At 26.6% G+C, this 26,733-nt stretch overlaps 1 long non-coding RNA gene across 1 annotated transcript in view; it reads right to left on the reverse strand.

The window, feature by feature from the left end:
* The window catches only part of LOC132949395 (uncharacterized), a 68,312-nt gene extending 44,995 nt beyond the window's left edge, over positions 1 to 23,317 (reverse strand). Inside the window, exons 1-2 of the long non-coding RNA XR_009665104.1 lie at positions 23,211 to 23,317; positions 14,424 to 14,488 (exon numbers count right to left, since the gene is read on the reverse strand). This is a non-coding gene — a long non-coding RNA (uncharacterized LOC132949395). The remainder of the gene's footprint in view (positions 1 to 14,423; positions 14,489 to 23,210) is intronic.
* Between the last annotated feature and the right edge of the window lie 3,416 nt (positions 23,318 to 26,733).

The following is a 26,733-nucleotide window of genomic DNA, read 5'->3' on the forward strand; positions in this document are numbered from 1 at the left end:
TCATAATCACTTCTTATACCAAAATGAACAAATAGTTTTAATGTTCTTAAAATATTGCCAAGACGTGAGTTCAATAACAATTTATATTGACGCGTTGTAATTATTTTAGTTATAGTGTATTTTAACGTAATTGTAGGTTTCTAAATTGTTTTGGTCATTAATTGCTTTTTCTTGTAGTGAGTAAGGGATCAATAAAGAAAAAAGAACGAATAAGAAATGTAAGAAGAATTTAACGGATAGTTGACATTACACCTAACATAATAAAGATAAACCATCGTGGCCCATTGGGTTTTATTTTCAGTCAGTTACGATGGGAATTGGCCGTAACACGTTTGGAACAAACTATTATAATATCGCAGCGCGTACGGAACAGTTATTTTACATAGCCACAATATTTTTCAATTATTTACCCCATGTGGTGGATAATTCAGGTTTAAAATGTAAGCTATCCGAGCGAGTGACCCTTATCAGCCCTTGTACGCTGTGAAAAACCGAAAAAACCGTCTTCTTCCCTTCAGTCTAATGTTTTCTAAAAACCCTGCCAGAAACAGTCATAAACCTACATAAATGGGGGGTACAACAACACTATTGCCAGTCCAAATTGGTTGCATTTAAGATAAAATGGAGCAAGCGCGGGACCGTTTAAATGCTAACGAGCATTTTGCATGTTACTGTCATTGCTTTAATTTTGTCCAGTAATATAATGATATAATAAAATAGAATTTGTAATAAAGGGATACAAGTAAAAACATGTCGCTACGAGTTAGTGATATTAAAACAATAATTTCTGGCTGTGCTTTATTGTCTCGCCATTTTGATGCAGACGAAACAATATAAGTATAATAGGAGTTAGGAGACGTTGAAAATGCTAATAATAAACTATATTATATGTACGGCCGTACAGATTTAACCTGTTCGGCGGTGAGTTCTTTGTAGCTCTTGGAATCTTAACGTTGAAAACTATGGATAGGACCTCTATGGGAAGTTTCTGACATTTTAGTGTCAAGTCGTATTAATTGTACATAGTATTATGCAGTAACTATAATATACATAATATTTATATGATATATAAATTTACATTGCTCCGAGGACAGTATATTTTTTAACCATGTGCCCATGTCATTCTATAAAATGCTTAGACTTTGATGATACTAACTAGGTATATAATAGCACAAATTGTATTACCTTATTATATTATATAGCATAACATAAACAGAGTTTAGTAAGTACATGATACATTAATAATTTATGTAAAATATGCTGTTATGTTAATAGTTTATAACAAATTATTTGCGTTATTCTGTGATATAACTACCTACTATTATATTTTGATTTTTTAGTGGGGTATACTATTTTTTTGTGATTAGATTTGTCTTAGTAAAAGTATCCAGACTCTAAGTTATAGTTTTGTGAGTTGTTAAAGATTCTAAAAACACGTATGAGCAGCATACATTTAATTTTAATTTATTAGGATAATATACCTAATAGTGACATTCAAAAAGTTATAATGGTATTTTCCAAACTGTTATTATTAGATTTTTAGATTTTAAGAGTGTCAATTATTTTTTCAAGGCATTTGATAAACTGGAAAAGACTAATGGATATAGTAATATAACATAATGTTGGGGTTCCAGGCGTTTTACCAGGTTAAAAATCAATTTTATATTATTGGAAATGGCCATTGTTGAGGTTAAGTTGGGTGGAAAATATAAAATATGGACTATGTCAGTATATATATATATAATATATAAATGAAAAATATAAACGATAGCTACTCGAAGATTTCTTACTGTGTGATTCTTACATTTCTTATACTAGAGAATGTGAATATGCATTGTTGCATCTGTTGTATGTATAGGTATTGTTAACGTTGTTTTAGTTTTATTGCATCATTTTGAAATTTGAATAGATTTATCACTATAATAAGAGATTGTATACGTCATAGTGAGTGAGAGATAAACGCTTTAAAATGTTGTCTATATTTATTAAAAAGTGACTGTATATTTAATGCTGTGCTATTTTTCTTGAAATATCAAAATGTTAATAGAATGACGAATTAATAAAAAATATTCATAAACACGTATTATATGAGTACGTAGTTCCAAAATGTGTAGTTACAATGTACATAATAACATGATTATGACTCTAATGAATTGGAAACGATGAATGTTAACAATTACTGATAATTTTGTATTCGTAACACAGGGGAAACTAGATAGTATTACTAAAAGCGGATATTACTCATTAAAATAGTTTTCTAGGAAGCTATTGTGTTATAATCGTAGATATTCTGTCATCCATTGTAGCATCAACGATCTCGGTGTTAACGCCTTGGGTTACTCTCAGATTTCAGTTTCTATGACCTAGAAGTAGTAGAGGTACAACTGGTATTAAGCTGCGTCCAAATCCATTGTTTCGTTTCATTGTTGTCAAGTCAATTATGACAATTTCAAATCGTTGAACTCGTTTTACGAATGTCATGGACGTTTTGACGACTGTATCAGCGGCGGGCCTAGATCTCATTGCTAAATATAATTACAATAATATGTGCCACGGTTAGGTTAGGTATATATAAAGTAATATATGCATATATCTGAGCACGTAAAGGCGATTCAACTTGAGTCTCGCCCAAACATTCGATAAATTTATTTCTGGTCGGTGAATCGGCACTCTCTTACATAGGTAGAGTAGGTACCTACTCAGGTACATCGAATATCGGTCATTGTTCCGTGCACATTAATATTTTAGAGATTACGGTGTTGTTTACGGGTACTCCTCTTTAACAAATTAAATGTATGATAAAATGTTAACTTTTCACCAAAGTCGAGTCCATATGGATCCATAGCTATATAGCAGGGAATGCGATTAAACTTTATCGGGCACTCAATTAACGCCCCGTTGTTAAAGTGAAATACCAAAATAGCGTTTAATAAAAATAAAGTACTGACACGTTTTTATAGTTCAAATAATATGTTTTTTTTAGTACATTGAAAAGTATGGCTGTAGATTTTTAATAACAATTTAAAACGGCATGGAGAGTTCATAGGCGCAATTTGGACAGTTTTACATTTATAAAATCAATACAGACCCGCATAATTTTTTTATAGGTAGATTTAAGAATGAATATATTTAAAAACTTAGGGAGGGCTTAAATAAAACTAGGGGGCTAAGCCCCCCTAGACCCCCCAAATTGCACCTATGGGAGGGTTTACCTAGTCGTAACACACTTTAAGTATTTGAGATTTGAATTAGATTTCAACCTTTATATGTACAGTTTTATTATAAACCAAATAACTATAAATATATGTATAGTAGACAAGTTTTGTATATAGTATACTTTACAATATATCCCGAATAAACATTATACAAACACGTGATATTTGTACTATTTGTTGACAATGTCTGAATAATGTTCGATTAGAATTTCGAAAGGTGCATTATTATTTAAGCATATAATATGCCATTACGGCGTTTTGTGGGTGCACTAAATAGGTACCTACTCTAAACAAGAACACAAAATGGTCTCACTGAGGTGTCGTAGAAATATCTTTCCGCGTACCGCTACTTTTTCATTAATCGCCATGAAACACTATGTAATTTGTTTAAAACGACCTCATCCTCATTCCAAACACGTTTCGGGTACTACCCTAAAACATCGTTATCGAGTTCTAAAATGTTGACGTTCCAAACTTCAAAACATGAACTTGTTTGTGCGCGTGTTTTAACTACATCCGACAAATAGCTCGATTGACCGACAACTAAAATAAAAGCGATACCGTAGCTCGTAATTCTATAGCGTACCTACTATTATTTACAGTTTTCATTAAATTTAATTAAAATTTGGGATCCTTAATTATTTACGTATAAGAGCTTCAGAATAATACCATTTTTGATTAAATAGTTAGGTCAGATTGAATTGTTCAAAAATCGAGTGGGTCGACGTATCATCTCTCATATAATGCGTGTGTGTAAAATATAATCATCGTGTTTGTTTAGTATCGTATTATATTCCTACACACAGGTAAATATTGCCACATAATATAATTAATATTCCGCTGCCTATAACTGTCGTTATACTTTAAACAATAGTTTAGTATACTATTATGCACTCATTGACGGTCATAATAATATGTATTAATTATCAGAATAATGGGTTTAAATTTATTTTATCGTGTTTTTATGATACTCTGTAGTCGTCAGTCGACGTTGCAGTTTTTGCATCTTCAAGTTCAAACCCGTTAATGTCAACAGTGTAAATATGAATAAATTTATCATAAAAATGTATTTTTATTAATACGTATAACGATTTAATTTATATTAATTCATACGGTTATATTGGTGTACTTAATACTTGGTATATGAAATATTTTGTAAATAAATACTTTTTTTCATATTTTATATAAATAAAAAAGAAGGGGACCCTATACAATCGTCAGTATACAAATGTCAGATGTTATTCAGGCCTTCTGCGTTATATTTGAAACGAAGCCATATATTAATATATTATTATTATTATGGTTCAATCACCGTCTTTATATTATTGTCATATAATATAAGGGCTATAATAATTATGTAAATAATTATAAATAATTACATAGGTAGAGCCCATATTATAATATTTTTCGTTGAACATGCCTATTTATTCGCATTAACTAGGTAACTAAAAGACTCATTTTTCTAAAAGTACTTAATATGTAAAACAGTTTTATTTGTTGTGAATGAAGAACATACATTTTTAATTTATAACTGGCATATTTTACGTATTTTCTCTGGGAAAATATAGTGTTGTAATAATAATTAATTATATAATAAACAATATTTGAATTTAATTATTCAGTTAACTGATATTATTACATTCAAAATATACAAATAAACTTTCTCCTTAAATAACAATTTATTATATTTATTATTTTGTTTTGGTTTTACGCTTATTTTATAAATAATTTTAAAAAAATTGTCTGCATATTTAGCACAGACGATATATCCAATGCATAGGAAAGTTTTAAACGACGATGTCATATTATATTATTTCAAAGTTTGGTAATTTAATAATAAAAAAAAAAAACAAAACGAAAATCTGTACTATATTAGTTATGACATTATGTTAATTGGAAATAAGAGTTAATATATTTCGGGAAGGTGTCCAAAACGTAAAAATATGCAGCGTTGAGCCAAAACCTTAAAAGTTAACTAGGCATTGTGAATATGAAACTCTTCGTCATAACCAAAAAAACTGTTTATAATAGATTAATAATTTTCAATTTTCAATGTATAACTATACAAATACATATACAATAATATCTAAATTCCCCGAAAAATGTAATTTGTTAATAATAGTATGTACATTATATCTATTTATTTCTGTGAAATGTAATAAAAATATATAATCCAATAAATTGAACAAATTAAAAATTGTTATACATTAATAATTCAATAGATATTGAGTATGTCGATAAAAAATAGTAATATAATATATAATTTTGAAAACAAATGTTAATATATATTTTTAAAATAATATCGTAAAGACAATTCAATTATTTAATTTTTACACAATTTTACGCAATATTCTTTTTACAATAATTATACACCTATATAATGTTTTATGTATTTTATTAAAATAAAGTTTTTTGTCACTCATTAAAATGTATCTATTTACCTGAAATCTGTTTTAATGAAATCTAGTGCCTACATACTAATATACTATATACGTAAATCATCTAAAACTAAAACTAAATTTAACACTAATCTTTTAAATAAATCTCAAGTTTAAAACTGTACTAAAAATATATTAAACATATAAAAAGTACCCACATTTTTATATACCTAATTGTCTAATTTTGATGCACTACAAATATACAATTGCATTATCAGCTTGGTAGTTGTACATTATAATATTAAATTTATCTGTGCAGTAATGCACAAGCGTGACCCGCTTAAATTGTTTGTGTCCCTTCGAAATATACGTTTCATAATTTAAAAATGTTGTTTAGTTTTAAATAATTGTTCAATAATTGAAATAGGAGGGGGTTAAGTATACATTAAACTAAGTTTTTACTGTTTTCGTATGTAAATAATATAATCCAGTTACGTTACAGCCTGCGCATGTACACCAGATCGATAATATTACCTATGGCTCGTAATCTTGTAATAATAATAAAAAAAAAATAATCTAATTTTTAAATTATATTAGGTCTGCTTGTATTTATGATCACGTGTGAAAATATTTTTACCTAAATTTGTAGAACTTATTTTTCCATGTCGATACCTACTCAAATTCTACAAAAGAATATTTCGTTAGATGGCCTATTTAAGTATCGATGAAGTAAAAACCGTGCAGAAAATTGTGTGGTGGACAATGTCATGAAACCGTTTTATCGATTGTAATGTGCAAATCCTACAGTTGCTTTGGTGTTGGTAAACGGCACAAGAATTCATCATAACAATAATAAATGTAAAATGAAGTCTAGGTATAGGTATACTATACTATACATTTAGTTATGTATAATATTTAGCATCATAACTAAATTCCAGAAATAATTACGTGCTTACCGCTTAGCACAATATATAGGTATAATAGAAAATATTCCATACATTTCGACTCAATATTTCGGACGTTGTATTATTATAATATTACTGTAGTACCTGTCGGTTATGTTTTTTTAATATAGTCAATACCAGCCGCATACTCGACTTTTTTTTCGCTTGGGCCACATACATAATATTTTTGTTACGTTACTCTCGCTATAAATTGCGTCCTGTTTTTAATTTTTCGTATAAATTCTAGTCCGTGTATATTTTATACATAATATGTAAATTTTGGCTGGGGTGTATTTTGTACAGGTATATGTAAATTGCGTCTAGGAATATTTTAGAAAAATCAATATTTCCACTTCAATTTTTCAGGGATAGACTAGCAATCTACTTGCATTAATATCGCAGTATGGTTAAAATATTTGTTTTTGCTGTTTATTGTTTATGATTAAAAAATATATTATTACAAATTAGTAAACAAGCTTAAGCTTTTGTATGATATAATTTATTCCCGCACAATAAGTCTAAACGAGTAGTTCTTTTTTGTTTGTAATTTTTACATTTTTTTCTTGTACCTACCTATATTAGGTATATGTTTCCATTTCCATCGTTAATTCTTATTTGTCTTTCAATTATTTTGCCGACTGGACATAAACAGAATATACCGTGACGCAATATTAACGTAAGCTTAAAAAATACCCTGACTGCAATAATTTAAGTAGAATTATATGACTGTGACTTTTTTTTTGAGGACGCAATTCACCTACTCCAACAACGTAATTAAGGTACTAAGTAAGGGGTGGGAGGATTAAAAAAAGAATAAAAATAAATGTATGATGTATTGTATAATTACAAATTAAAAATATATTTTTTTTTCGTGTTGCATTAAAACGTCTGGCAGGCCACAATGCCACATGTGGTCCAGGCCTCAGGTCGAGTACAAATGGTCTATACAATAATGGTCTTAAAAGATTAAAAAGATTGATGCACATAAACAAATTCAGTAGAACATAACAATATAGTACTTTGTTCAATGATTATTTGCGTGTGCGGCATGCCGGCACACGTCTGTTAATTTTCACCAAATATATTTTATATCATAATTTTCTATGTATGATAAAATGTTTAAAATATTTTAACTAGTTTTAATCCTTTTAATGCAATTTGAAATTTGAATTTTTTTTAGCGTTTTTTTTTATGAATGTCGTTAAAAATGTTTTTGCTGGGTCAAAAGACTTGAAAATGTAATACTAGGTTCATTATATATTTTTCATTTACCAATATACAAATAATAATAAATAACTAGTTACAATATTTTTTTAATGTCCAACTATTTGAAGTTCAAATGTTGACAAAATTTGCCAAAATCATGAAATAAATTTCTTTTGTAGTTATAACAACTATTATGAGAAACAACTCGAATTTTAATGATCTCGCTTTTATGAATATTTATTTTATTATTATATTTCACTGAATATATTAATTTGAATTAAACATTCAGTTTATTTGTCATAATATTATGAAGATAATTTTGTTTGATGACGTTTATTTAAAAAATAAAACTCAATTCAATTATTCGACGATTGATTTTATAAATATTTTATTTATCATTTAAAATTTAACTGGTATAATTTCATGAGATTATTTTGAGTATTTTCATTCTATGAAAACTTTTTATTTGGAAATTAAAATTCAAAAGTCATAAATTAATATATACAAAGTTATTTCATACATTTGGGATATGAACGTGTTAATCAATTTACTGTAAGAACTTTCGATGCTTTAGAACTATCCATAAAATTATCTTTTAACATATTATCTTATTTTTATTCTAAGTATTAGTCATTTATTGGCAACACAATTTCTATTCATAAATCATTATTCATAAATTGTAACTATAAGGCAAATTATTTTGTTTGTCTAATGGTTGCTTATATTTTTGAAGATATAAAAACTATTTTTAAGGATTTTATCAAATATTAGTAATAACGATAATACTAGAAACATTATATATGTATATTGTATATATAATGTATATATAATATAATATATTATATACCTAAATATTACATTGTACATTATAAGTTATTATTAAAAACAAATAATCTACGAGCTTAGTATAACTAATATTTGTACTTCTATATTTATTGGTTAAGCTATCTTCGTTACTTGTTAGTATTACAAAAGTAAATACAGAATAATATCTAATACTCTATTTAAACAAAATTATGTTATGTTTTAAAAAAAATTGTTATTAGGATTATCTAAAAAACAAAATAATCTTCTCTTTTTATGTTTTGATGTTTAAAATATGTATTAAGTAAAATGATTTAATTTTAGTTTGTAGACGAAATTTAAAGGTTTTTATAACTGTGAGTTATGCATGTTTCAAATTTTTAACACTTTAAAAACATTTTGTTTGTGGGATTTTATCTATAAACTTTAAATATTTTATTTGGAAAACTATTCGACTGAACCTTAACATGTATATTATTATGTAGATAATACATTAAAAGTTGAAAATAATTATCTTATATATTTACATAAAAAATACTGCAATCTAATTTCATTTTTTCTATTTTAGTTATACATTGTTAATAATATATAACACATTAATTAATATCTACTTATAATAATTAAGTTTTAAAAAAGTTGTAATAGCATAATATAAGTAGTATAATACATTTGTATGTGTTATTAAATTAATCATAAATTTAAAAAATAAAAATTGGTATGATTGATGAAAACTTACAATTAATATTAAATTAATATTTATATAATGTTCATATTTTATTTTGTCTATTCTATACAAATCGGAATTATTTGAAATATGTAAAAAGCAATACCTTATCTAATTGTGTTTAAAAAATATTACAATAATTGTTAATAAAAATTGTTTCTTAGAAAACGTCAAGGTACCTCTTTCAAATTAAACCATTAAACCATAACTTAAGCCAGTGCGTTCTTGTTTTAAGATATTCTTGAAGATTGATGAAATGTGGCCCATTTGTAACAATCACTATGTAAATGTTGCTTTATACTAAACGTTTTTAAAACCAATGTACCCACATACTTTAAAATTTAATTCTGTTGAAATTATCAATAAATTGTAATGAAATAAACTTAGACGCCCTTATCTCGAAAAAAAATCATTTCCCACTTTTTGCTTATTTTTTGTCGTTACATGACCTATTCTTTGAATTTTTTTTTTTTATCTAACACGACTTTTTAATCTTTGATATAGTATGAGAATGTATGATAATGAAGGAACTCAGTTTAAAATACAAACAAATATACAACAGACACTTTTTTGCAACTACTATTTATTTTATAATAATACTCATTTATAAATTGATACTATCTTTTATTTATTCATATAATATTAGAAATATAGGTACCTAAAAATAAATTATACCTGACTTATTTTATTTTATTTTATTTAATGATTTTTCTTTTTTGATATGTTTTTTAATATATAGGTATAGTATCTATCACCAAATTAATTATGATAAAAAATAACCAATTGTTTTTATTCACCTCGTGCAACGGATTATTGAAGATAAAATTATTGTTATTTATTTGTGATGTTATATTTGAATTAATTACATTTTTTATGACTTTTTTTTATAACGTCTTATTTAACAAATAAAATAAAATAGTTTTCAAGATAAGCAGATATTATGAACAATGGAAATATTATTAATGCTCGAAGGAGTAGATGTTTCTTTTTAGGTGAATTTTATTTTAGTTTTAATAGCTGTTGAAGTATGATAACAACTTTATGATTTATTTTTTATTTGTTTCACACTCCATATAATTTTAGATTCTGAGCGGAGCGATGAATGTATTGATTTTACAATGATGTGTGTTTTTAATTTTTTAATTTTAATTTTAATTTTTGTGTCTGTCACCATCGTTTGGGACAGTAAAACTGCTTCGATTTTCTTCAACAGTATCTTGTTAGATTGGTAAATAAATTCCCAATAGTTTTCAATAGCGCCGGGAAAAACAACATAACAATTTTAAAAAAGGAATTTTTACGCAAAATTGGTTTTTGAAAAAATTGATTTTGGGTTTTGGTGTAATTCTAAAACAAATAATTGTTGATACATGAAATTTTCACTGATTGTTTATATTAGCATTTTATATAAACGATAACATTTTCAAAAAATATTGTTTTGTTTTGAACGGTTTACGGACATTTTCTGTTTCCAATTTTTTTAGTTTTTTTTCTATGAATGTCAATAACATTTTATTTGTGAGGTAAAAAAGCTTAATACAAGGCTCCTGATATATTGTTACAATAGAAGTTGAAAAATATAAAAATACATGGTCAACATTTTTTTTATAAACATTTAAAGTTTAAATCTTGACAAAATACGATATATAATAATTATTTTGAGCTAAGAATTTATACTAGTACATGTACACTTCTGAATGGTATATGGTAAATGATAATCCGTTGTCCCTTCTCCTATATTTTTGATTACATTTTAGTATTAAACTTTACTTGAAAAACGTAGATTTCTTTGGGCATGGAAGAAAAACACATAAACATTAATTTAGTAATTCACAAAATATTCATTTGATAGAACAAGCTTAGAACTAAAATATGTTTATCATTTTGAAACCGATAGGTCAGAACGTGTTGATCAGGTTGTGAATTTGGGATTCATATACAGGCACCTGACTTCAAAATTATCCTTTGGGACCCATATTGATTACATAGCGGGGAAAGTCCTATGAATAGTTGGATTTGCAGGTGGCATGCTGGGTCAGTTATTTTTAGTAAATGTCGTTAAGCACTATGTTACTCGGTAGTTTGATAAATTGTAAAATATAGATCTGTAGTGTGGTCCTCAGATACAGCTCAGGATATATTACGAATTTAACGTGTACAGGACCGTATTCTTAAAATTATTGCTCGTTGTATGACAATAAACCACACACCACGTGACTATCAGCCCGTTTTAAATCCGCTCAGAACACCATTGCAACACTGGGGAGTTGTAGGGAAGATTCTGGTGCTAAATTATCAAATGTTATAGTTTCCGGGTCAATTGAAGCACCAAATTTATGAAATACTATCTAGATACGGTCTCCAAATACCGGTAGCGGATACAATAGAACTTGGATGCCATACCAAATACTTACGGTTCAAAACGAATTATCTAGAGAAAAATCCTCTATGGTAAGCACTAAGCAGGTTTCCATAATGAATTGCGATAATATTTATTTGTAAAATCGAATTTCCTTGTTAGAAATGTATTACGTAATTTTTGTATTTACGATGGAAAAAATTCAAATGGTGTTTATTCTTTAAAATAAAATATGAATAAATACATGTTTTATTTATAGAAAGATAATATATTATCCTAAGTTAATATCTTTTTTTTTATATTTTTGACAAATATTTAATTAATTAATAGAACTCGTGTAATAAATGTAAAAGATAAACAATTGTATTACCTAAACTGAGTTATTGTACCAGTATATTGTATAATTATTATTGTGAAAATAAAATCGTTTTAACTTCTTGCGTGAAATTAATAAGTATGAACAAATAATAACCAGTAATCATTAAACCATTAAATCATCTAACATGAATCAAAATGAACAAGATACTATGTAATTTACTGAGAGTTCTTAAATTTCATTGGCAAGTATTGTGGTAGAACGGCGCAAATACAACATGTATCTATTATAGGCATTTGTAGAGATATTATGTCCCTATGTTAATATAGAATTATGTTATTGTGTTCCTAAAATGTCTAAAGTGAACATAACTTTACAAACGTACTGAATTAAACTATATTAGATATAGTTTAGAACCCAAACTTAAAGCTTAGCTCACGAGTAATACCTTTGAAAAATCCTTAATGACACACCTATAATACTAACGGGCTAAAATATTTTCCTTTCCTACTCACTCAGGTAAAAAATAATATCTAAAAATCTTTTTCGGTCCATTTAAACGCACTGAACGAGTATTGACGTATCGGAATCTGTGGACCCAATCAATACAATTTCACACTTGGAATCCCTTAAATTGTATTAAAAGGATGTGTGTCGTAATATATCACGATGAATACATTACGTATGTCTAATGACTGATAGTGCGTTACACATACGCACATTTTACCAATGTCATTTTAGGGTTAGGTAAATTACGATGAATGGCTTTAGAATCTCTAAGCCTGCCTGGTTTATCTGACTTATTTTACAACTCTGTGGTCATTTATCATCAGTATGACCTTTCGTAAATTTAATATACGACCAACCCCGATCGAAATAAATTAGTAGAGTCATAATGGGACCATCAATACTAAAGAAAAAGTACAAAATATAATAGTTACAATGCTGATATGTATATTATGTTTATATAGGTTTACTAAAACGCAAGTTTCAATATTATACGTAATATATAAAAATATTAAAATATAAGATTTCCAAAGAAATGTTTCTGTAAGTTGTTACAACATTAAAGTTCTTTGCAAAGTTTCGTAGAAACATTTATTCGCATAAAATATGAATTTTAGTGATAATATTTTAAAAGAATAGTAGTACAAACTGTAGGAAACATATATTCCAAATAAAAATATTATGTTAATATTTTACTAATGTGATCCATTATTATTTATAATATTAGAATTTAGGATGACCATGGTATATAGTTTTTATAACGTATATTTATTCAAATTTTAAGTATTTATATATTTTTGTGAATCATATTGGGCTCACTTCCCGTAATTAAAATAATTAATTAAATAAGAAAAATAAAAACCAATAGTAATATATTGAGAGAATTTGTCTAAATTAATAATAAGAAAAAACAAACGTAGAATTATTCAATATTTGAAACCTCATAATATTATTATCTGATTTTATATTATTATATTATTTTTGTTACATAGGTTTTGAAGAATGAAGGATATTTGTTTTATTTTTTACTTTAAATTCTAAGTGGTGAGAAATTAAAAAATATTAATAAAAGCTATACATCCGATACAAAGTTTGTTGTTTGTAAGAGTTTTAAAATTGTTTTTCAGTAGTTATATTCATCATGATATGACCTTTAAATAATATATGAAGCAATGTGTTCAGATGATACTATATTAGCGATTTGTAATTCTTTTAACGATCCGCAAGAGTACGTAAAATGTGATATTAAACAAAAAATAAAAAATCGTTTATTTGTAGAATACACTTTAGTCATGATTTGTTAATAAGATTTGTATAACATTGAGACATAATTCCATTAAACGGGATTTATCATTTTTATTTATAAATCAAATTAAATAAAAATATTTAACTGTATTTAATTGAACGGTTTGGTAGCTCATATTATGTACCTACATCCGTGCATCACAATTAAGTGATTTGAATACAAATATAATATAAAAATAACCAATGTACCTATGATAGGTATACAAGACAGAAAAAAATTATAATTATTTACTATACACTCACGTATTTGTTTCATTCACTTCTTAAAATATTGCCACATGTAAGTGAATACTAGTACATTAATAATAATGTTGATACCTGCAATGTTTTGTTGAATTTATACTTGTATATACATAATATTAATTTGTAACGTTTTAATAATAATATTAAATCACCATAAACGTAATCATATCCAACCAATAAAAGTCTGGTTAATTGCTGGTGGATAGCACTTAAATAATTTTAAACGTATTGTAAGATTTATATAAGTATATAATATAGCGGAAACATTTAAGCAAATTCATTTTACACTGACCCGGACGGCGGTCAGCGGCTTATAAATTGAAATAGTCGTTCTGAGGGTACCTACATAGCTGCAGATATAATTTATGGCATAGGACCCAAATGCCAAAAGGTATTGTGGTTGTATAACATGCACAACTTACATGTTCGTTAAAAAAAATCACTGACAACACAATAAACCTCGTTGGATGGGTGTATGGAAATGTTCCTGAAAACAACGATAAGGTATATAAACGTTTTAAATTCTTAGAATTTAGAATAGGTAATAAAGTGTTAATTTAAATTAATTATTCGGATTATGATTATTCATTAACTGGTGTACTTATATGCCTAAACATATATATTTTTAGTAAAAATTGCCAAGTCTTAAGATAAATTACAATTTATTTCATAAATTTAATATGATGTATAAATAGTATCACTTAATGGATGTTTCAGAGTTTTCAGGCTGAAATTGTAGTAATTAATTTTATAAATAAATACAGTTTTAAACTACAATAGTATAATGTGTGACAAGGGTGGGAAATTGCCTTCCTGCACGAGTCACACATACTATTTTTTGTCACGCCTCTGCGTTCATTGATCGCGCCGATACGGCAAAGGTAATTCAGGCTAGGATCTATGCAACAACCACACTTTTATACGAAAACAATTTCATGAAACAAAAATGTTTACGCGTCATGCCTCATGCAAAGAGGTTATAATATGAATATAAGATATAACCAAAAGTTTATGTTTTATAAGGACCATAGTATAGATTTTAGTATCTGTTTGTGCAGAGGATACGCGTGATATCTGAGCTCAGTACTTTTGGAGATTTCCATTTTACCACCCGATACTTTTGGGGATTTCCATTTTACCACCCGGCACTTTTGTAGATTTCCATTTTACCGCCCGCTGGACGGAAAAAGGACGCTTTCTAACGCTTCAACCGCTATCGAAAACCAAACTTTCGGTGCAGGCGTGACATTAAAAAGAATTTTTAATATACTATTAACTCCTTAAGTTTAAAACTTGATTACAAAATTGATTTCTTATACACTTGTATTATTAGAATTTAGATAAAAAGTTTAGCGTGAGGCTACACGCATATTTTATGAACGATTAAATTTTGAATTTTAATGACATTGTGTATTCAAACGTATAATAACGATTTGTTTTCAAACAATTTTTGTTATTTTGTGATTGTTCAAAAAATTTTAAATGACATAATAACCTGTTAATTCAATATTATTTAAATTTTTATTTTCTGGATGACACGCAATGACATTTTTAAAATATATAGACTATATAATAACTATATAATAACTATATAATAACTGTTTTAAACTACCGCATTACCAATAGAAAAATAAACTACTAATAGCAATATTAAATGAACAATAAAAAATCATTACAGTGACCTACTCAATAAACGCCTACTATATATCAGAGTCTTCCCCGGTTTTTAATGTAAGATATTCAAATGAATTGCTTACTTTAACTTTAATATTATACGTTAATAGTGTAACAATAATATTACTTTTATTTTAATAGCATTAATTTCCATAGATAAAAATTATTGATGTCATTATAGTATAATTAATATCTGCATAATACAAACACAATAAACCCGTTAAAGCATACCTAACAATATGTAGAATAGTTTTTTTATTGTTTACAATATCCCGAAAACCCTAGACCATTTTCTTAATTTGTAATAAAAAAGCTTATTAGATATTTTAGTAGATATTAGATATTAGTAGATATTAGTAGATTTTAGTGGATATTAGATATTTTACTTTTCAGACGTTCTACAAGGGTATCACAATTAAAAATGGTCAAATATGTGTATCCTTTGTTTCCTGAACTTGACTTGTTGAATTACTCGTTCAAATATTGCTTTCAGCATATGCAGGTGATAAATGATAATAATGTTATCAAGTAAAATTTTCTGTGATTGTATACAACAAATTATATATTATAATATTATTTTGAAATTAAAAGTTAAAAAAATGTTTGTATTATTTGTATTGAGATATTATGTTCCGTATTAGATCTGTTATTTAAATTACATTTTATTCTGTTGTAAGTTGACAATGCATTATAATTATATATATTAAAGAATTCTTAAAATATTAGTTTTTTAGCTCTATTTTTGCTAAATAGACATTCAGTGGCGCCGAACTCATATATCATGTGAAGCAATCGCTTCACTTCTCAAATTTAGATGACTGGAATTTTGTGATGAATGGGTGGTGGGATACAATTTTAGATTTCACTTCACAAAAAATTTAAAGTTCGATGCCACTGCAGACATTCATTTTTATAAGGGTTGATGTTGATATAAAAATTCATTTTTATAAGGGCTAATGTTGATATAAAAATTCATTTTTATAATGGCCTATGTTGATACAAACATTCAAAAACTCACAATACGAATTTATAATAATATGGAATAAAGCTTCTAGATTTTTTTTTTTTAAATTCCAAAAAAAATTGTTATCACGTAATACTTACGACTGTACCAAACGGAAAATATTATGTTTAAATTTAAATTAAAAATAATGAATATTTTAGCAACGTTGTTAAAATATAATATCGGAAAGTGTTTATTTTAGTCTATTTTAGTATTCCAAATTCCAACATAATATCTGTATTAAATGTATGGTAAACATATTTAGTTAACAATTTTAAATATTGTCAATTTAATAAATTATGAAATCTGATCAGTCTAATTTAATCACGATTTAAAATATACAGATAAATTATATTTTAAATCTTAAATTTATTATAGCTATCATTCCATTTTGAGTTATAAACATACATTTATGTTGTACGAATTCTTCGATTGGTGTAATTCTAATTATCTACTGGCATAGAACTAAAATATCCTTGATTAACAAAAATAATATTAATAATATTTGTATGATTCATATTATGTATAGATACTAAAAATGTAAATCATAATTCAAATACCTGAAGGTTTGAGAGATACCTTTTTTTTATTAAAAATAGAAACATTTTACATTCGTATTTTTATTTACAATAGGTAAGCAAAATAATATGAATTGTAAAAAGAAAATAATAACAAATCTGAAGTCATGGTTAAGCGTGATAGAAAAAAGCGACTTGTAACAACATCTCATGGAATAGAAACCTTACATTATAATTTTAACTTTAATAATAATTATATGAGTATTATTCATAATAATATAATTTTACCCGTTCTAAATTATTCAACTGTCATTATAAATTGTTTTAGATTCTGAGTGAAACGATGAATGTATTGATTTTACAATGATGTGTGTTTTTTTTTTTATTTTTTTTTATTTTTTTATTTTTGTGTCTGTGTACACGATAAGTAGTCGAAATAATGCTTCGATTTTCGACTTCAGTATCTTGTTCGATGGGAAAGTGAATATCGTTGGTGCATTGGGGAGGTCAAAATTTTAATTTCCCAGTAGTTTTCAAAAGCGATGTGAAAAACAAAAGAAAAATTAAGGAAAAACGGGAATTTTTACGCAAAATCGATTTTTAACAAAATCGATTTTGGTTATTGGTGTAACTATAAAACAAATGACCGTAGATGCATGAAATTTTCACTGGTTGTTTATATTTGCATTTTCTATACACAATACAATTTTGAAAATAATTTGACTTTTTTTGAACTGTTTACGGACATTGTCAGTTTTCAGTTTTTTTAAATTTTTTTTCTATAAATATCAATAAAATTTTATTTGTTGGGTAAAAAAGCTTGAAAATTTAATAGAAAGCTCCTAGGTTATTGTTTCAAAGGCAGATAAAAAAAATTAAAAATCCTTAGTCACAGTTTTTTTTTATACACGTTTAAAGTTCAAATCTTGAAAAAATACGGAAAAATCACGAAAAATAGCAAATTATTTTGAGTTGAAATTCATAAAAATTTTTCTTTTTAAATCTAAGATTTGAAAATGTAATATAAGATTACTCATAAGTTTGTCTACCTTTATCAAAAAAAAAATGTCTAGAAGAAACTTAAATTAAATTTTTATGAGCGTCTGAAATTTATATTTTTACAACATTTGATATTTACTCGATTTCTCATGTAACAATTTTCCTATTTTATTGTAATTAAAAAACAAATGACTGTAGATACTTGAAAATTTCACTGAATGTTCATATTAGCATTTTCTATACACCATAAAATGTTGAAAATATTTTGACTCTTTTTGAGCTGTTTACGGACATTGTCAGTTTTCAATTTTTTTAGTTTTTTTTTTCTATAAATAACAATAAATTTTTATTTGTTGGGTAAAAAAGCGTGAAAATTTAATATAAGGCTCCTGATATATCGTTCTAATAGCAGTTGAAAAATATTAAAAATACATAGGCACAATTTTTTTTTATAAGCATTTAAAGTTAAAATTTTGACAACATTTATCAAATTTATAATTTATTAATTATTTTGTGGTTAAAAATGTATAAAATGTTTAACTTTTATGGCTAAGGATTTAAAATTTAAAACAAGGCTCCACGTAAATAGGTTATATATAAATTACTTTATTCACAATAATATCATCAAATATACTTGGTAATATCATAGGCTGACTGACCGTTTTCGCACAGAATCGTTTTTCTTATACAATGATATTATATCATTGAATTCAAATTTAACACCATCCATTACAGTGACCCACTTGTAACCTACTGTACAGCAGAGCGACATCCACTTAACCACCTTTTTTTTTTTATATTATACCTATAATACGTTTACCTATAGGTACCTAAACGGTACTGCTTAATACAATATACTTTTGAAGTACCTAAATCCAAATTACATTTTAATATTTCAGATTTTGAATAAATTTCATTACACTCTATAGTTTATATTATTCTAAATAAATTCTGAAGGAAGGTACACTTAAAATTTATCTTACAGATAGTTTCACTTTTTAAATATGATTGGGTTAGTGATATTTAACTTGTACAAAGTAAATAATAAAACAATTAGGTTTATTGGTAGTTATCAACATTTAGCACCAAAATAACTTAAAACATTTTTTGTAACATAATCAAACATTTTATTTAAATATCGTTTAGGTATGGTCTACTGTATATTACTGACTACAATACGTCAATACATCTTGAAAACAAGAAATTCGTAAAAACAAAATAATTTTAAAATGTATTTATTACATACAGTTTAAGATAACAAAAACTTAAAGTTTATCTTACTATTCAAATTAAACAGAGTCATTTTACAGTTACAATTTGAAATTGTCTGAAACAAAAAAAAAGCAAAACAAACATTTTAGAATTGTGTGTTATGGTTTCAAAAATATTACTGGGAATAGGATTACAATGTAATGTACTTAATGTCATTAAGTTTGTAAACGCTACAAAAAATATGCATCTCCTTAAGTATTCTAATTGTATCAGCCATAGATAGTGTACTATATTATCTATGTTATCAACACTTCTGTGTTGTTTTTCATATTGAATAGGAAAACCATTGAAAAAATTTAAAAAATAAATCAGGGAAGTAGTTCTGCTGTATATATCGGGTATACCTCGTCATTGATTGAGCACTGCAGAATAATATATGTTAAATTTGAAATCAATAATAAATCATTACATATAAAAATGATTCTGAGATGAACGGTCGGCCTATATTTATGTGCAGTAATGTATTCGTAATTTTTTCTAGGATATTAGCTCAGCTCATATAGTCATATATGGGGAGGAAGCTTGGCCCTAAAATTTACTACGAGTATATCATATAAACGTTTTTATTATAATATTATTTCATATAATACAGTGGCGGATACGAGGGGAGGGCGAAGTAGCGTTAAACCCCCCCCCCCTGGTCCGTGGTTTAACGTTTTTTTTTTTTTATTTGGCTAAACAAAAAGAAAATGTTATTTTTGAAAATTCGCCCCCTCCCCCCTTTGGTGACCTCTGGATCCGCTACTGTATAATACTACTCAGCGGCTAGTTGTAATTAACTTTAATTCAACTCCGACGTACCTACCTGTGATAGAGCGTTATAGTGTGAAGAAGGTCGGCGTATAAATAGTTTAAAATCAATCAAACTATGTTATAAATTATACTGTGTATATTAAATTATGATATAAGTAGAAAAAATATGAAATAAAATATGTATAAAAACATAACTTATGACTTTTTCAAATTGCTATAAGTACATGTTACGAGGAACATAATAATAATATTTTCAAACTTTTTGATCGTGTATAAAAATATGTATATGCCTTACGCTAATTTTTATTGTTTAAATTCTAGTAATCAAACGTATGATGAATCTTGTACTCAATTTTCATGCTCTTTAATCTATAAAAATGTACCATCATGCATTAACCGGAAAAATAAAAACAGAAAAAAAGATCTTAAGTATATTTAAAAGTATATGACTATGTATAGAAAATGCTAATATACATATTTGTTGAAAAACCAATTTTCATAAGCTATTCAATTTTGAATTACAACTAAATTGATTTGGTCAAAACCTGGGTTTGTGTAAAAATTCTCGTTTTCCTCTATTTTTTTTTGTTTTTCCCGATTATATTGAAAAGTACTGGTAATTTTTTTTTAGACCCTTCTATAGTACCGAATATTTGTTACTAGAAATCTCACTCATGGTTGAATATTGAATTATTTATACTTTTCAAAAAGGCGATGACAGGTATACAAAAAAAACTTGATATTTTATCCGTTGCATTGAAAAACAATAAATCATAGATATGTTTTTAGGGGACATTAAAGTAATCATTTAATAATTGACATTCGTCTATGACGCCTTTACATTGACGATAGGGTTTCTGGCATTCAGAATTTGAAGTTAAATTTACAAATGTCAACCAATTTTATTTATAAAGAATAAAGATGATTTCTAATATAACTATTATAGCATAATCATAAATTTGAATAAGCCAAATTTAATCATATGATTTTTTAAAAAAATGTATCAACTCGGTTGTTACGGTAACATAATTAAATCATGCATAGGTAACCAAGGGACCTATAACGCGAAATTAGCTACGTGAAATCGGCAGAAAAATAAAAGTTGTACCCAGCCTAAAAACATATTATCTTTGTTAAAAAAAACAAACATAATATCGTAAAATGAATACATTCATCATTTGAAATGCATACTAGGCACAACACCCCAATCAATCAATATTGAACTCTAGTCACTAAAATACTACTGCCCATAAAACTATAAAAATGTTCACATATCTACAAATTTTGAATTTTAAAAAAGGAACGTAAACAAAAAATTTAAAAATGTTATAGTTTGTTATACAAAATATTACTGATAGTATACAATTTGAATTAATTAATTGATAAAACGTATTATTGATCATATATTCTGTAAATTTTCCAATTATTCTAAAATCACTAGACAATTTGAAAAAACCAAAGACTTGTTTATGATAGTTAAAAATTTTAATATTTGAATTTGTATATGTATGAATGTATATTGTGTATAGTATAATGCATATTTTAAATTAATAACTCATAAACAATTTACTATTACTATTATTGTAACAAAAAATAAATTACATTTTTTAAAATGGGTTTCTTTATACATAATATGTCTCCTGTTTCTAAATTGAATAATAAAAAAAAAATGAATAAGGAAATCATTTTATCTTTGCTGTAGTCAACAGTATAAAATTATATATTTTTATATTTTCTGCAGCATTTTTCAAAAAACATCGTTATTTTTGTATTATATTATATTAAAATAAAAAAAAATTATAACAATATTGGCGAAGCAAGCAAACAATACTTTAAAAAATCCATATACTATGTTGACGTGAACAATTGAATTCAAGAATACCTAAAAAATTGTTGTATTTATATAATTATTTTTATTTTAGTTTTTTCTCTGTTTACCCACCAATTTATAATATAACAATAATATGTACATTGCACAAATTTGATACTTAATAGTACTGTATATTTTTCAGTAGTACGGTGTGTTTCAACTTATCAAGTATAAGTCGTTTATTGGCTATACATTTGTATACCTAATACTGATATGTGAAAAAACAATACTTATGAGTTTTCATACAAACAAAATAAATGTAATTTTTATAATATTTATACAATATTTTATAATATAAAAGCAATGATTAAAATATCAAAGCACGCTAATCTAATCTCGTATTATTATAACTGGAATTTTTCTTAATATATTTTCATATTCATCAAACCAAAATTCGAACCAGACGAGTACAATATTATAGTAATAACCTAAATGCAATATAAAAATATATTAAAATAAATGACAATAATTCTTCGTAGGTACACAGCAAAAATTAGTATAAAGTGTTTCGACTGGAATCGTGTACTTCTTTGTAAAAATGAATAAACATAACATTATTTTTTCTCAATGACTTTTAAACTATTATAAACGATTTAGCTGAAATAATATTACCTATATGACATTCGTATTTGTAGAAACCCAAATTTCACACAATAATAAATTATACCTAATATTATATGCCAAAAAATTGTCATAAATATTATTATTCGATGATATTAATTTACGAACTTAAGTGTTTTACACGAAACTTTTTTATAACAGCGCTACAGTCAGGCATGGTAATCGTGTGTATATAAATTTGTATGACCACTGTTGATTATCATAATCATATGTTAATTTAACAGTTACGTTGATTTTCAAAGGTTCAGTATCAGATTTGATAACACATAAGTACGCATTACACAGGCTTATACATCCGTCATCCAAACAATATAATATAGTATTATATTATGTATAGGAAGCAGAATAACGATCCGAAACAATCATATTATTATAATATAATTTTAACGAATAAATTTAGCATCGTAATAATATATGTATTAATATATGTATTATTATATGATCTATCGTAGCGTGAACGTGTAACAATATTATCGGCGAATAAAATGGCATAATTTACCTGAACGCAGCGTAACGATACGGACGGTTAGCTAGGCCGTGTGTACTTCGGAACGGACGAACTTCGGAGCGAAACCACCACCGGAGGAGTGCGTTTGGGGGATGCTGCGAGACGACTGTGGCCCACGAGTCCGCCGCCCACCCACAGAAGGGATCTCCAGTGGTAAAGGCACGCATGACCCGAAATACGCGCTGTATAACGACAACAACAACAAAAACAACAACAACAACAACAATAATAATATATTATCATCGCGTAAACGTTATATTTTATTATTGTGTTCCTGTACCGCGATATACGTGCGCATGCAATAATTTCTAAATTTTCACCGAGTTGACATATTAATATTATTATAATATAAGACGGGGTTGTTGGTTAGATTTCTCTTTGTTTACTCGTGCACGGCCGTTTTACGTTATTTATTTATTTGTCTTTACGATTTTGACCGGAAAAACGACGACTTAATTCCGTCACGGCGATTGACGGCCTCCGACCGCTTTTATCGCCGTCGCTGGTCGTTTGTCTGCGGCTTTCGTCTCCGTCCATTATCGCGATTATCCGCGTCCTCCACCCGAATGCGACGCGCGTGTATCGTGTACAATACCAAAGCTTATCATAAACGAAATAAATGTATACATATTTTTTGTATGTATACAATTTGAGGCGTGCTGCATGCGAAAAATCGATTCATATCAGCGTACTAAATCGTCCGGAAGTCGTGTATCATCGTTGAAGAGAAACATCACGATTTACCCTGAACCAACGCATCGGATATTCGGATCGTATTATTCAAGGGATGATAGAGCCGCGGTGAAAACCGTGGAATTTGCATCCACCCCATCAGTGGGAATCGGAAAATACATGTATATAATATAATTATGTATATTTGTTGACATGACCGTTTTTATTATGAATATTTTTTTGTCATATTTGTTTTTTTATTTGTACAATCTGTATAAAAATATAATTACAATAAGCACAATGGAGGGATAATACAATTATAGAGCATTGGTCATGGTTGGCTTGAAGAAGAAGCTTTTCATTAATAGCACTTCATAACAGGATGGAATTATTATGAATATAATATATTATATTGTATTATATGATATTTTAATATTCGATTTACTCGAAAATATTATTCGATAATCTGAAATCATATATATTATTACCCTGACCGTCGCTCAAAATAATTTATTAAATTCAATTTTTTTCAATTGTTAGTAAATCATAACCACGCGTTGTGGTAATCAAAATCAGGGACTATTTGGTTGATTATACATGATATAATATGGAGACTGATATAGATAAGATATTTGATTCTCTTTTAAACGTTATAAGAACAACTTTAATTACCCATGTTTATAAGTGATGATGTGACTATTAATTTATACATTTTTTTTTTTTGCTTTTACGGGCCATTTAGGTCTATTGCCGCAACAATCACTTGCCTCCATCCATCTCTATCTTGAGCTAGTTCTTTTCCGTCGTTTACTCCCAATCTCGATGCATCTTTTGTAATCATGTCTTTCCAACGCTGTCTGGGCCGTCCTCTTGGCCTTATTGTGTCCGACTTCCAGCCCGTGGCCAATCCTATAGAGCCTTCGGACTTCCACACATGTCCAGCCCATCCCAGTCTACTACTCTTTAATTTATACATTTGTACATTTATTATAAAAAATAAAGATCAATAATTTCCAATTTTACCTACTAATAATTTAATTCTATGATAATTTATTTATGGGCCCAGGTGCACTGAATTTGATTTGGAATTACAACCTGATTTAAATTTTTGTTTGAAAACAACCATGGTTAAAAAAAAACCATCCAAAATAAAATAATGTTACTTGGTGTAACTATTCATTTCTAATTAACGATTGTATATTTCTTGTTAGGATTTTTGGGTATTAAATAAAATCAGAAAAAAAACATTTTTAAGTAGATAGGTATTTACAATATTATTAAATTTTTCACAGACGTGAATATCTGAAATTTAAACTGAAATTATATGTATTATGCTATTATGGATACTTTACAGAAAATACAACAGTAAAATAATCATTACGCTATAAATAATGTATAAACTAATTTCTGATTTTATAGACTCACTAATGATTATATCAAATACCTATTAATTATATATTTATATCTAAAACTTTAGACCAACGGGTTGGACAACTGTTCGATGTATTTGACAAATACCATCCTATTATTTTCATTTTGGACCTTAACTGTTGTCAACGTATTAAGATTTTTAACTGAGTGTTAAATAATATGATTTTAGTCTTACATATCATACAAATAATTTAACTTAAAATTATATTAATCTATTATGATGTAATTTTTACTTTTTAAGAATTTAAAATCTCAACAGTTTCCTAAACAGGTGTGAAATATTATTCGAACTTTCCTATAAGAAATAACATATTATACAAACCATAGGTATATGATGGATAGTATTATAGTAAATACCTACTGCTAACTAATTAGTAGATTATACAATAGTTAATTGAAGAACTGCTAATATAGTATGTATTAAATTATTTTTATTCCAATGTGAATAAATTATTATTTTGTTTATTAATTATGATCTACCGTTATATATGAACCCATGCGAGCGTTATTTATTAATGAATGATAAAATACGGTTATTCCAAAAAACAGCATTTTATTTTAATTTTTAAATTCCACAGGCTCTGTTAAGTGTTATTTTTTGTGCCCAGTCCCATAGTTTTTGAAGCTTATTCAATTATTTTATAAATTATAAAATAGAGAATACCACATTTCACATCATCGTCTGACACATATTATATATGCAGTATTTTTATCAACAACTGTCGACCATCGGATATTAACAATGGAAATTCTACGTTTATTGCAGTAATATTTTATTGGCTGTATGTTATTATTGACAGATTTTAATGCTATATTATATATGCTTTAATTCTCATATTATAATATGATTGTTTATACCAATAAAGCAGGTGATAATTATATCGTCTAAAAAAAAAATAATCCAAATAATATTGACAAGTTTAAGCCTATAGACAACGAATAACTATATAATGTGCTTAAATAGGTATTAAATATATATAAAAAAAAATCACATAACACTCATAACTAATATCCTCCTTAAATATTAGATCATTCATTATTCTGTATTTATTATATTAATTCTATAGAGAGTATAACGTGAATCAATATAATACCAGTATAAGTTATCAAATAATCTAGTACAATGTATACAAAATAAATGATCTTTAAGTAAAATATAAATCATAGTGTAATACTGTAATGCATTATTTTTATATACCTATATTGTAGTAAATTATGTAAATATCATATAACATGACTTATAAGTTATAAACAATTACTTTTTATTTTAATTATACTTACAATTTAAATTATTATGGTAAGGACATTTATACAAATTTTTATTTTTATGCCATAATTATTATAATACGGTAATTGTATCAAAAAATAGGTTGATGTTTGCTATTTTAATATTTAATTATAAAACCTTTTC

Source organism: Metopolophium dirhodum, chromosome 7, assembly GCF_019925205.1.
Source record: "Metopolophium dirhodum isolate CAU chromosome 7, ASM1992520v1, whole genome shotgun sequence".
Taxonomy (NCBI): Eukaryota; Metazoa; Arthropoda; class Insecta; order Hemiptera; family Aphididae; genus Metopolophium; species Metopolophium dirhodum.